Source organism: Silene latifolia, chromosome Y (assembly GCF_048544455.1).
Source record: "Silene latifolia isolate original U9 population chromosome Y, ASM4854445v1, whole genome shotgun sequence".
Lineage (NCBI taxonomy): Eukaryota > Viridiplantae > Streptophyta > Magnoliopsida > Caryophyllales > Caryophyllaceae > Silene > Silene latifolia.
Window position 1 is genome coordinate 348,138,112 of NC_133538.1, and position 11,072 is coordinate 348,149,183.

Below are 11,072 nucleotides of genomic sequence, written 5' to 3' on the forward strand. Positions count from 1 at the left end.
TGTTTGGATACAAAATATGGAAAGAGGGAAATGGAGGGGGAGGGAAATGAGAGGATCTATTTTCTTTCTTATAGAACAAACAGTAATCTTTCCATCAGTAGCAAGATTTGGAAAGAAAACCTCATTTAATTAAAAAATGACAATTTTACCCTTACTAAAAATCTAATACACTCACACACATCACACATATCAGACGATATAATATCTCTCATTTCACATTTCACATTTCACTCGTGTGACACCCCCATACTCCAAGTGCCTTACCAGGACCACTTAAGGTATGAGAACGTCACCATCTCGGTTACCCGAGGCAATGATAATCAAATGACAATGAAGAAACATATTTAAATAGCAATATAGTTTAAAGTGATTACATGTTCAAGGCCAAAACTGATAAAAGTGAAATACAATGTTCTCAAGTCCAAAAGTACTAAACAACTAGTCCAAAACAGCGGAAGACTCTAAGACTGCATCGTGGTGACTCATCCTAGCTGACCCAAGCGTATCTCCTCATACCTGCTCAACAACTGCTCACTACCCCCGAATGGATCACCACAGTTTTTAAAACAATTAACGGGGTCAGTACTAATTACACGAAAATAATGCCACAATGAAACAAGTACACAAACAGTTCAAACAGCTCAACATAACCCCAGTCTCCATCTCCAATCTCTTACATAACTGACTACACACTAAGGTGTGTAGCCCTTCCAGAGTACCCATCGCAGCAGGTACTCCTCGCCGCCAGTGGGGGAACGCACGCGCAGCCGTTCCCAACTAAGCCCCGCTCATCTCCATTGAGCGATAAACCCATGTTCATTAATGTGCACATCCCTTCTGTGGCGGGTTCCACAAAAGGCGAATCAAGGGCGTGAAGCCACTCCCGCAAGTGACTCCACTCAGCCAGGGATGCACCCCGAAGATCACAGACAGTTATACAGTAATCACAATACTTCCACCATTAACTACCAAATTAGAATCCAATACGATAATTACTCAACAACAACAATACTAACAACATCAATATCAACCATGCCATATAATTAATACCGAGTAGGGAAACCCTACTTGGAATGCAAACACCGATAAAAGATGATCAAGCAGCTTACTAAGAATCTCTCCTCAACGAATGCTCCTCCTATACATACATACATACATACATACATACAATCACATAAACCGCCAAAACCACCAAATTACGCAATTAGGGTTTAACCAACTTAAATAAAACGAAATAAAAATTATATGTAAAGCTTACCTTCGACACAAGGATCACAAAAATGTAAAGAACAACAAAAACCGACACTCCTATCTCCGGGATTTGCTAATAATGCGATGAGGATGAAGCAACGTAACTTGAATCTTCTCTTTTGTGATTTTAGGATATAAAAAGTGTTTAAGGAAAAAGGTGACGGAATATTATATATCAACCGCATTATTAACAAACCCGTCGCAAATCACCCGTTAACCAACTTACTCGATCGAGTAAATCACTTACTCGATCGAGTAAGTCACTTACTCGATCGAGTGACCCTTACTCGATCGAGTACCAAGCATACTCGATCGAGTACCCATTAGACAGACTACTGTTTTGCGTAAAACCATACTTACTCGACAGAGTAAGCCCCACTCGATAGAGTACCCTAAGACCCATAAAACCGTAGTATTATAACTCGTACAAATTGGGGATCTAGGGTTCCAAATTGGGGATCTAAGGTTTATGAATTGGGAGATTTAATTGGATTGATTTTTCGATCGAATTGGGGATTCCAAATTAATTCAATCTCAAATTCAGTTTATCAGGTTCGCTTTCTCTCTTCTATCACTTCTTGTGTAATTTTTTTTAATATTAGAACTCCAGTTCGATTGATTTTTCGATGATAATTCGATCGAATAACATATTTAGTTCGATTGAATTACATATTCGATCTATAATTCGATTATTACAGTTTCTAGAGTAGCTAAACTGGGATTGAATTACATATTTAGTTCGATTGAATTACATAATGGATTCAGTTTCTGAATTGGGATTGTTGTTGTACAAATTGTCATTTGTGGGTTATATGTTGTCTACTGATGATAGTAAACTTTGTGGTTCAAGATTCATTGGGAAATAATGAGTTTTATAGAAACCGTAATTCGTAGTAATTACTGTCTTTCTGTTTACTAATGAGTTCTGTACATGTTATCTACAAATGAGTTTTATACAATTTGATTGATGATTTATGAATTTGTCTTTCTGTTTAAGATGGAATGGAGATATTATCGATATTAAGAAATGAAGTCGGTTGTGTTTAAGAATTTTCATGGGTTCGTCTTGTTGCTTAGAGTAGTACTTGTCTACTTGAAGGTTTTGTTTCTTGTTGAAAATATGTGTGCAAAACAATTTATATGCCTTTGCCCTGCTATTTGTTTGGTTGATATACGTAAATGCGCTTCTCTTTGTTTTGTCTAAATTAATAGGCTAACTTCCTCTACATTTTTTTGCCACATTTATTTATATTGTCATCTTGACATTTTAGGTATCTTTTTAGGATATGGAGAGATATTTGGAGAGTAACAGAAATGAATTATTGGTTGGTGATAATGATGATATGGTGGCTGATGGAGAGGTAGAGGTTGAAGAGAATGAAAATTTAGAATTAATATGTGGAAAAAAACGTCGTGAGGCCGTTGTTTATGTAGCTGCTTATATTTCATATTTTACTTCATTGAGAACCATTTGTGATCAACCTAAAAATTTCACCTGAAAAACCAGTTTGGATGCATACATGAGAAGACAAAGGAGACGTTTTGTGCTAATGGATGATCTTAAGGTTACTATAACTTGTCAAGGTCGAATTAAGATGAGCCCACATGCTTTTGAAAAGTTTTGTAAAATTCTTAGACATGGGAGATATTTATTAGACACAAGACGGTCTTCGGTAGAGGAGCAAGTGGCAAAATTTTTGCATATTATTGGTCATAATGCTAGGAACATCACCTCCTAAAACAAAACTCAACCCGACTCAAAACAACTACTAACTATACCGAAACCCACATAAAACACGCAAAAACTCTATGCGACCATCTCCTACCCCCCTAAAAGAAACAAGGTTACGTCCTCGTAACCACACATACCTGATAAAAAAGAGTTGGGTACCGCTCCCTCATAGCCTCTTCCGCCTCCCATGTAGCCTCCTCAACCTCATGGTTAGACCAAAGAACCTTAAGCAACACTGTCTCACCATGTCTAGTTTTCCTAACCTTTCGATCAAGAATCTGTTTAGGCACCTCAAGATAAGACAAAGACTCATCTAGCTCGATGTTCTCTACCTCTAACATATGTGATGGATCACTAACATACTTCCGCAGCTGAGATACATGAAACACATTATGCACTCTATCCAAAGCAGCTGGTAAAGCTAACCGATAATCAACCTCACCCACACGATCCAAGATCTCATATGGTCCTATAAACTTCTGGCTCAGCTTGCCTTTCTTACCAAATCTCATGACCCCACGCATTGGAGACACTTTTAAAAGAACCTTGTCCCCAACCAGAAACTCTATGTCACGACGATGTAGATCTGCATAACACTTTTGTCGATCTTGGGCCGCTTTCATCCTTTGCCTAATCAGCTTAACCTGTTCTATCATCTCATGTACCATCTGTGGTCTCAAAATAACTGCCTCAGCACTATAATCCCAACAGATTGGACTCCTACATCTCCTCCCATATAAAGCCTCAAATGGTGTCATGCCAATACTTGTGTGATAACAGTTGTTGTAAGAAAACTCAATCAAATCCAACCTCTGCTCCCAGCTACCACCAAAATGCATAACACAAGCTCGCAACATGTCCTCTAAAGTCTTGATGGTCCTCTCTGTCTGGCCATCTGTCGCAGGATGAAATGCAGTACTCATCTTTAAGGTAGTCCCCATCATCTCCTGCAACTCTTTCCAAAACCGTGATATGAACCTCGCATCTCTATCGGACACTATATCCTTAGGAACCGCATGCAAACGAACCACATGCTTCCTATAAGCCAAAGCCAACTGTATCTTGGTCCAATTTTCTTTCATCGGCACAAAGTGAGCTGATTTCGTTAGTCGGTCTACTATAACCCATATCATGTTATTACCCTGCTGACTTTTTTGGCAAACCAACTCTAAAATCTATAGAAATGGACTCCCACTTCCACTCAGGTACCTCAAGAGACTGAATCTTACCTTGTGGTCGTTGCTGCTCCCCTTTCACTCTCTGACATGTCAAACAACGAGCCACGAACTCAGTTGTTTCCTTTTTCATCTCCGGCCACCAGAAAGTCTTCTTCAAATCTTTGTATAACTTGTCACCGCCTGGATGTACCGAATATGGTGTGCAATGAGCCTCTGTCATGATTATCTTTTTCAACTCCTCATCACTAGGAACACACCAACACCCATCGAATCTCACACTACCATCTGTATGAATAGAGAATCTAGACACTATCCCTTTCTCTACCCCAACTCTCCACTCCTCAATCTTGGGATCCAAAGCCTGTTTCCTGTGAATATCACCATAAAGGTCCGGCTCCATTGTCAAATCCCCTCTAGCATCCCCTCTCTGAATCATATGTATCTTCATCTTCCCCACCTCATCTCTCAGCCTCATCAAAGACATAGTTGTGCATAGAGAATGCACACTCTTCATGCTCAAGGCATCTGCAACCACATTAGCTTTCCCTTCATGGTAAATGATATCCATGTCATAATCACCAATCAGCTCCATCCACCTCATCTGTCTCATGTTCAACTCCTTTTGAGTGAAGATGTACTTAAGACTCTTGTGATCTGAAAACACCTTAAAGGTCGCTCTATAAAGATAGTGCCTCCAAATCTTGAGAGCAAACACAACTGCACCCAGCTCCAGATCATGTGTAGGGTAGTTCTCCTCATAAGGCTTCAATTGCCTAGAAGCATAGGCAATCACTTTCCCATTCTGCATCATCACACAACCCAACCCATGCTTCGAAGCATCTGTATACACCTCAAAGTTCTCACTCCCTTCAGGTAATGCTAAGATTGGAGTTGTGGTCAAACGCTCCTTTAAGGTCTGGAACGCCACAACTTTCATCCCAACTAAACCTGCTCTCTTTCCTCATCAAGGCTATTATAGGTCTAGCTATCTTGGAGAAATCTTTCACGAACCGCGGATAGTACCCTGCTAACCCAAGAAACTTCTGATCTCTGCCACATTCTTTGGTGCTTCCCACTTGGTAACCACCTCAATCTTTGAAGGATCCACAGCTACCCTATTCTTTGAAATCACATGCCCCAGAAAAGCAACTTCCTCTAACCAGAACTCACACTTAGACAACTTTGCATACTTCTGATGTTCTCGCAAAGTCTGCAACACTATTCTCAAATGCTCCTCATACTCCTCTTTAGTCTTAGAAAAGACTAAGATATCGTCTATAAAGACCACCACAAACCGATCCAAGAACTGACTGAAGACCCGGTTCATCAAATCCATAAACACGGCAGGTGCATTAGATAACCCAAACAGCATCACAACATACTCATAATGACCATACCTCAATGTAAAAGTTGTCTTTGGTATGTCTTCCTCTCTAATCTTCACCTGATGGTAACCCAACCTCAAATCAATCTTAGAAAAGATTGCTACACTGCTCAACTAATCAAACAAATCATCTATCCTTGGCAAAGGATACTTGTTGTTTACTGTCACTCTGTTCAGATCCCTATAGACGATGCACAACCTCAAGCTCCCATCTTTCTTCTTTACAAACAACATTGGTACTCCCCACGGTGATATACTAGGTCTAATGTATCCCTTCTCAATTAGATCATCTAGCTGCTTCCTTAGCTTCTCCAACTCTTTAGGACCCATACAGTGCCTTAGAGATTGGTCCCGTCCCCGGTTTCAGCTCAACACGGAAATCTATCTCTCTCTCAGGTGGCAACCCCGGAATCTCCTCTAAAAAGACATCTGAAAACTCTCCCACCACTGGTATCTGCTCAACTGACGGACTCTCCACTTTATGATCTCTCACATGGCATAAGATCAACGGGCATCCCTTTCTCAGATAGGACTTCAAGGTCACTGATGCAATCAACTTGACTTTGGGTTTGACAACAAACCCCCGATAAGACAAACTAATCCCCTTAGGACCTCTCAAAGAAACCCTCTTTTAATGACAATCTATCTTAGCCTTATACTTACCCAAACCAGTCCATACCAACTATCATCTCAAAACCCTCCAAAGAAAACTCTAACAAGTCCATTGGTAGGTCAACCTGCCCGACTATCATAGATGCACCTCTATACAACCGCCCACAAGACATGGATTCACCAGAAGGTATAAAAAATTCCTCTCTTACAGACTCATACTCACTCAAACCCAACCGTTTATCTTGACTCGAAGATACAAATAACTGTGACGCTCCCGAATCAAACAAATCAAAGGTAAAAACTTCATTACCAAGAAATGTACCGGTGATCACGTGAGCATCATCCGTAGCTGCCTTCTTCTCCATCATAAACAGCTTACCTCTGGTCTCCTGCCCACCTCCCTAGACAGTACTAACAGAGGTAGCCGGCTTAGCAGCCGACCCCTGGTTGTTGTTGTTCGTCGCCGGTCTCTAGTACGAATTACCGCCATTGCGGTTAGCCCCACCGGTTTTGTTGCTCTGACCACCCCTATTATTCCACGACCCAGCCGACCTGTTACTAGAATAGCTCTGCGAAAGACCCTGAGAGAAATTCCCCTATGACGGTCTCTGGAAACTCCCACTCATAGCACTGGTGCGCTCATGCCTCTTGTGGCCCATACCGCCACAGTTAAAAAAGTCATACCCCAACTGTTACTACCACTCCCACGACCACGCCCAAAGGAAGCCTCGGCACTAAACCCCGAACCAGATGAATATGCCCTTGCCTGGTTGTGACCACCCTTCTTGTAACTAGACTGACCACCTCCCTTACTCTTAGCTTTCCTCTTCTCAAAGCCTCTCTCCTTGGTCATCTCAACTAACCACTCAGCCCTCCCAGCACGCTCATAAACCTCCTTCACATCAGTAAGAGCTCCCACCGGTAACTTCTCCATAATCTTGGGGGTCAACCTCTTCTCAAACCTCAATGCCAAGTTCTCTTGGCTCAGCCACATGTCCTCAGCATACCTAGACTTCTCATCAAACTTATGGTAGTACTCAGCAACAGTCATCTCAGAGGTCATCTTAAAATCATCGAACACCTCCCTCAACTTACAACGCACATGTTCAGGCACAAACTCACGCCTCATAGCTTTCTTGAACTCATCCCAAGGTATCGCAGGTAACCCATGTTTCTGATATATATCCAAAGCGCTTACCTTTACCTTGTCCCACCACTCACCAGCTGCCTCCCTCAAGTAGAACGCAGCCTGTTCCACTCGAAGCTCATCTGGGCAAAGAACTAGATTAAGTATATTCTCCATCTCCCTGTGCTAATTATCCAGTAATATTGGCGCCCTTGTCCCCTTATACTCCTTAGGGTTGAACCTCGATATGTGAATGCTGATCTTGGAAGGATGACCATCTCTATCCTTTCCCACTCTTTTCAAAGCCTCTTTGAGAGCATCCTGGTGCTCCAACATCTTCACTATGTCATCAACGGTCATACTCTCAGCTCTAGCATACAACGCGGTTCTCTTTGGCGGTATCTTGTAACTATATAAGAGAAAGGTAAACATAAACACACATCCCACATCTCAAACATGCATACGACCTGTATAGATCCTACTCGATCGAGCCCCTTAACCCACTCGATCGAGTTGAGGTCACTCGATCGAGTTTCCCCCTCCACTCGATCGAGTGCCTCGACTCCAGAACCTAACTAGAAGCTCCCAAAAACGTACTCGATCGAGCTGACTACCCACTCGATCGAGCCGACCCTAGTCGATCGAGTGCCACCCCTACTCGATCGAGCGCCCAAAAACTTACTTCTTCCCAGAAAACGAAAAACTACCTACTCGATCGAGTCACACCCACTCGATCGTGCCTCTCACCTACTCGATCGAGTGCCTCCCACTCGATCGAGTCATGCAGACTCGTATACACTACCCGCATGTTCAACTCACACTCACAACTTTCTATACTCTTAGCAAAACGACAACGACGACATAAGTGCTTACGCATCAATTTATATAAATCAACAAAACACTTTTCATAAATCTAACATGCCACATTATAAATCAAACATCATGTTTTCAATCAATCCACAGACGATTCATGTCATTATCATCCTTCAATTCATATTTCCCATCCTCCATATGCATACATCCACCAATTCACACCACATACTACTATATAGATATGCAAAGCACAAGAATAACACATAACGATCCCGGAACATACCCCATGTGACAGGGTCAAAATTGTAGGACCAGTTCGCGACTTTAGGACGTCTCTCAAGCCTTTGCATTAGCTCCTACAACTTCTACCTCGGGTTCGTTTTAATTTAACTCTCTATGTTCATTAGGTTCATTGGTTACAGGTTTCATGATCGTCGCTCTGATACCACTTTGTGACACCCCCACACTCCAAGTGCCTTACCAGGACCACTTAAGGTATGAGAACGTCACCATCTCGGTTACCCGAGGCAATGATAATCAAATGACAATGAAGAAACATATTTAAATAGCAATATAGTTTAAAGTGATTACATGTTCAAGGCCAAAACTGATAAAAGTGAAATACAATGTTCTCAAGTCCAAAAGTACTAAACAACTAGTCCAAAACAGCGGAAGACTCTAAGACTGCATCATGGTGACTCATCCTAGCTGACCCAAGCGTATCTCCTCATACCTGCTCAACAACTGCTCACTACCCCCAAATGGATCACCACAGTTTTTAAAACAATTAACGGGGTCAGTACTAATTACACGAAAATAATGCCACAATGAAACAAGTACACAAACAGTTCAAACAGCTCAACATAACCCCAGTCTCCATCTCCAATATCCACATAACTGACTACACACTAAGGTGTGTAGCCCTGCCAGAGTACCCATTGCAGCAGGTACTCCTCGCCGCCAGTGGGGGAACGCGCGCGCGCAGCTATTCCCACCTAAGCCCCGCTCATCTCCATTGAGCGACAAACCCATGTTCATTAATGTGCACATCCCTTCTGTGGCGGGTTCCACAAAAGGCGAATCAAGGGCGTGAAGTCACTCCCGCATGTGACTCCACTCAGCCAGGGACGCACCCCGAACATCACAGACAGTTATACAGTAATCACAATACTTCTACCATTAACTACCAAATTAGAATCCAATACGATAATTACTCAACAACAACAATACTAACAACATCAATATCAACCATGCCATGTAATTAATACCGAGTAGGGAAACCCTACTTGGAATGCAAACACCGATAAAAGATTATCAAGCAGCTAACTCAGGATCTCTCCTCAATGAATCCTCCTCATATACATACATACATACATACATACATACATACATACATACATACATACATACATACATACATACATACATACATACATACATACATACATACATACATACAATCATATAAACCGCTAAAACCCCCAAATTACCCAATTAGAGTTTAACCAACTTAAACAAAAGGATATAAAAATTATATGTAAAGCTTACCCTCGTCACAAGGATCAGAAAGATGTAAAGAACGACGAAAACCGACACTCCTAGCTCCGGGATTTGCTAATAATGCGATGAGGATGAAGCAACGTAACTTGAATCTTCTCTTTTGTGATTTTTGGTTATAAAAAGTGTTTAAGGAAAATGGTGACGGAATATTATATATCAATCCGCATTATTAACAAACCCGTCGCAAATCACCCGTTAACCGACTTACTCGATCGAGTAAGTCACTTACTTGATCGAGTGAGCCTTACTCGATCGAGTACCAAGCTTACTCGACCGAGTACCCATCAGACAGACTACTGTTTTGCGTAAAACCATACTTACTCGATAGAGTAAGCCCCACTCGATAAAGTACCCTAAGACCCATAAAACCGTAGTATTAAAACTCATACAAATTGGGGATCTAGGGTTCCAAATTGGGGATCTAGGGTTCCAAATTGGGGATATAGGGTTTATGAATTGGGGGATTTAATTAGATTGATTTTTCGATCGAATTGGGGATTCCAAATTAATTCAATCTCAAATTCAGTTTATCAGGTTCGTTTTCTCTCTTCTATCACTTCTTGTGTAATTTTTTTTATTATACTAGAACTCCAGTTCGATTGATTTTTCGATGGTAATTCGATCGAATTATATATTTAGCTCGATTGAATTACATATTCGACCAATAATTCGATTATTACAGTTTCTAGAGTAGCTAAACTGGGATTGAATTACATAATTAGTTCGATTGAATTACATAATGGATTCAGTTTCTGAATTGGGATTGTTGCTAAACAAATTGTCATTTGTGGGTTATATGTTGTCTACTGATGATAGTAAACTTTGAGGTTTAAGATTCATTGGAAAATAATGAGTTTTATAGAAGCCGTAATTTGTAGTAATTACTGTCTCTCTGTTTACTAATGAGTTCTGTACATGTTATCTACTAATGAGTTTTGTACAAATTGATTTATGATTTATGAATTTGTCTTTCTGTTTAAGATTGAATAGAGACATTATCGATATTAAGAAATGAAGTCGGTTGTGTTTAAGAATTTTCATGGGTTTGTCTTATTGCTTAGAGTAGTACTTGTCTACTTGAAGGTTTTGTTTCTTGTTGAAAATATGTGTGCAAAACAATTTATATGCCTTTGCCCCGCTATTTGTTTGGTTGATATACATAAATGCGCTTCTCTTTGTTTTGTCTTAATTAATAGGCTAACTTCCTCTACATATTTTTGCCACATTTATTTATATTGTCATCTTGACATTTTAGGTATCTTTTTAGGATATGGAGAGATATTTAAAGAGTGACAGAAATGAATTATTGGTTGGTTATAATGTTGATATGGTGGCTGATGGAGAGATAGAGGTTGAAGAGAATGAAAATTTAGAATTAATATGGAGAAAAAAACGTCGTGAGGCTGTTGTTCATGT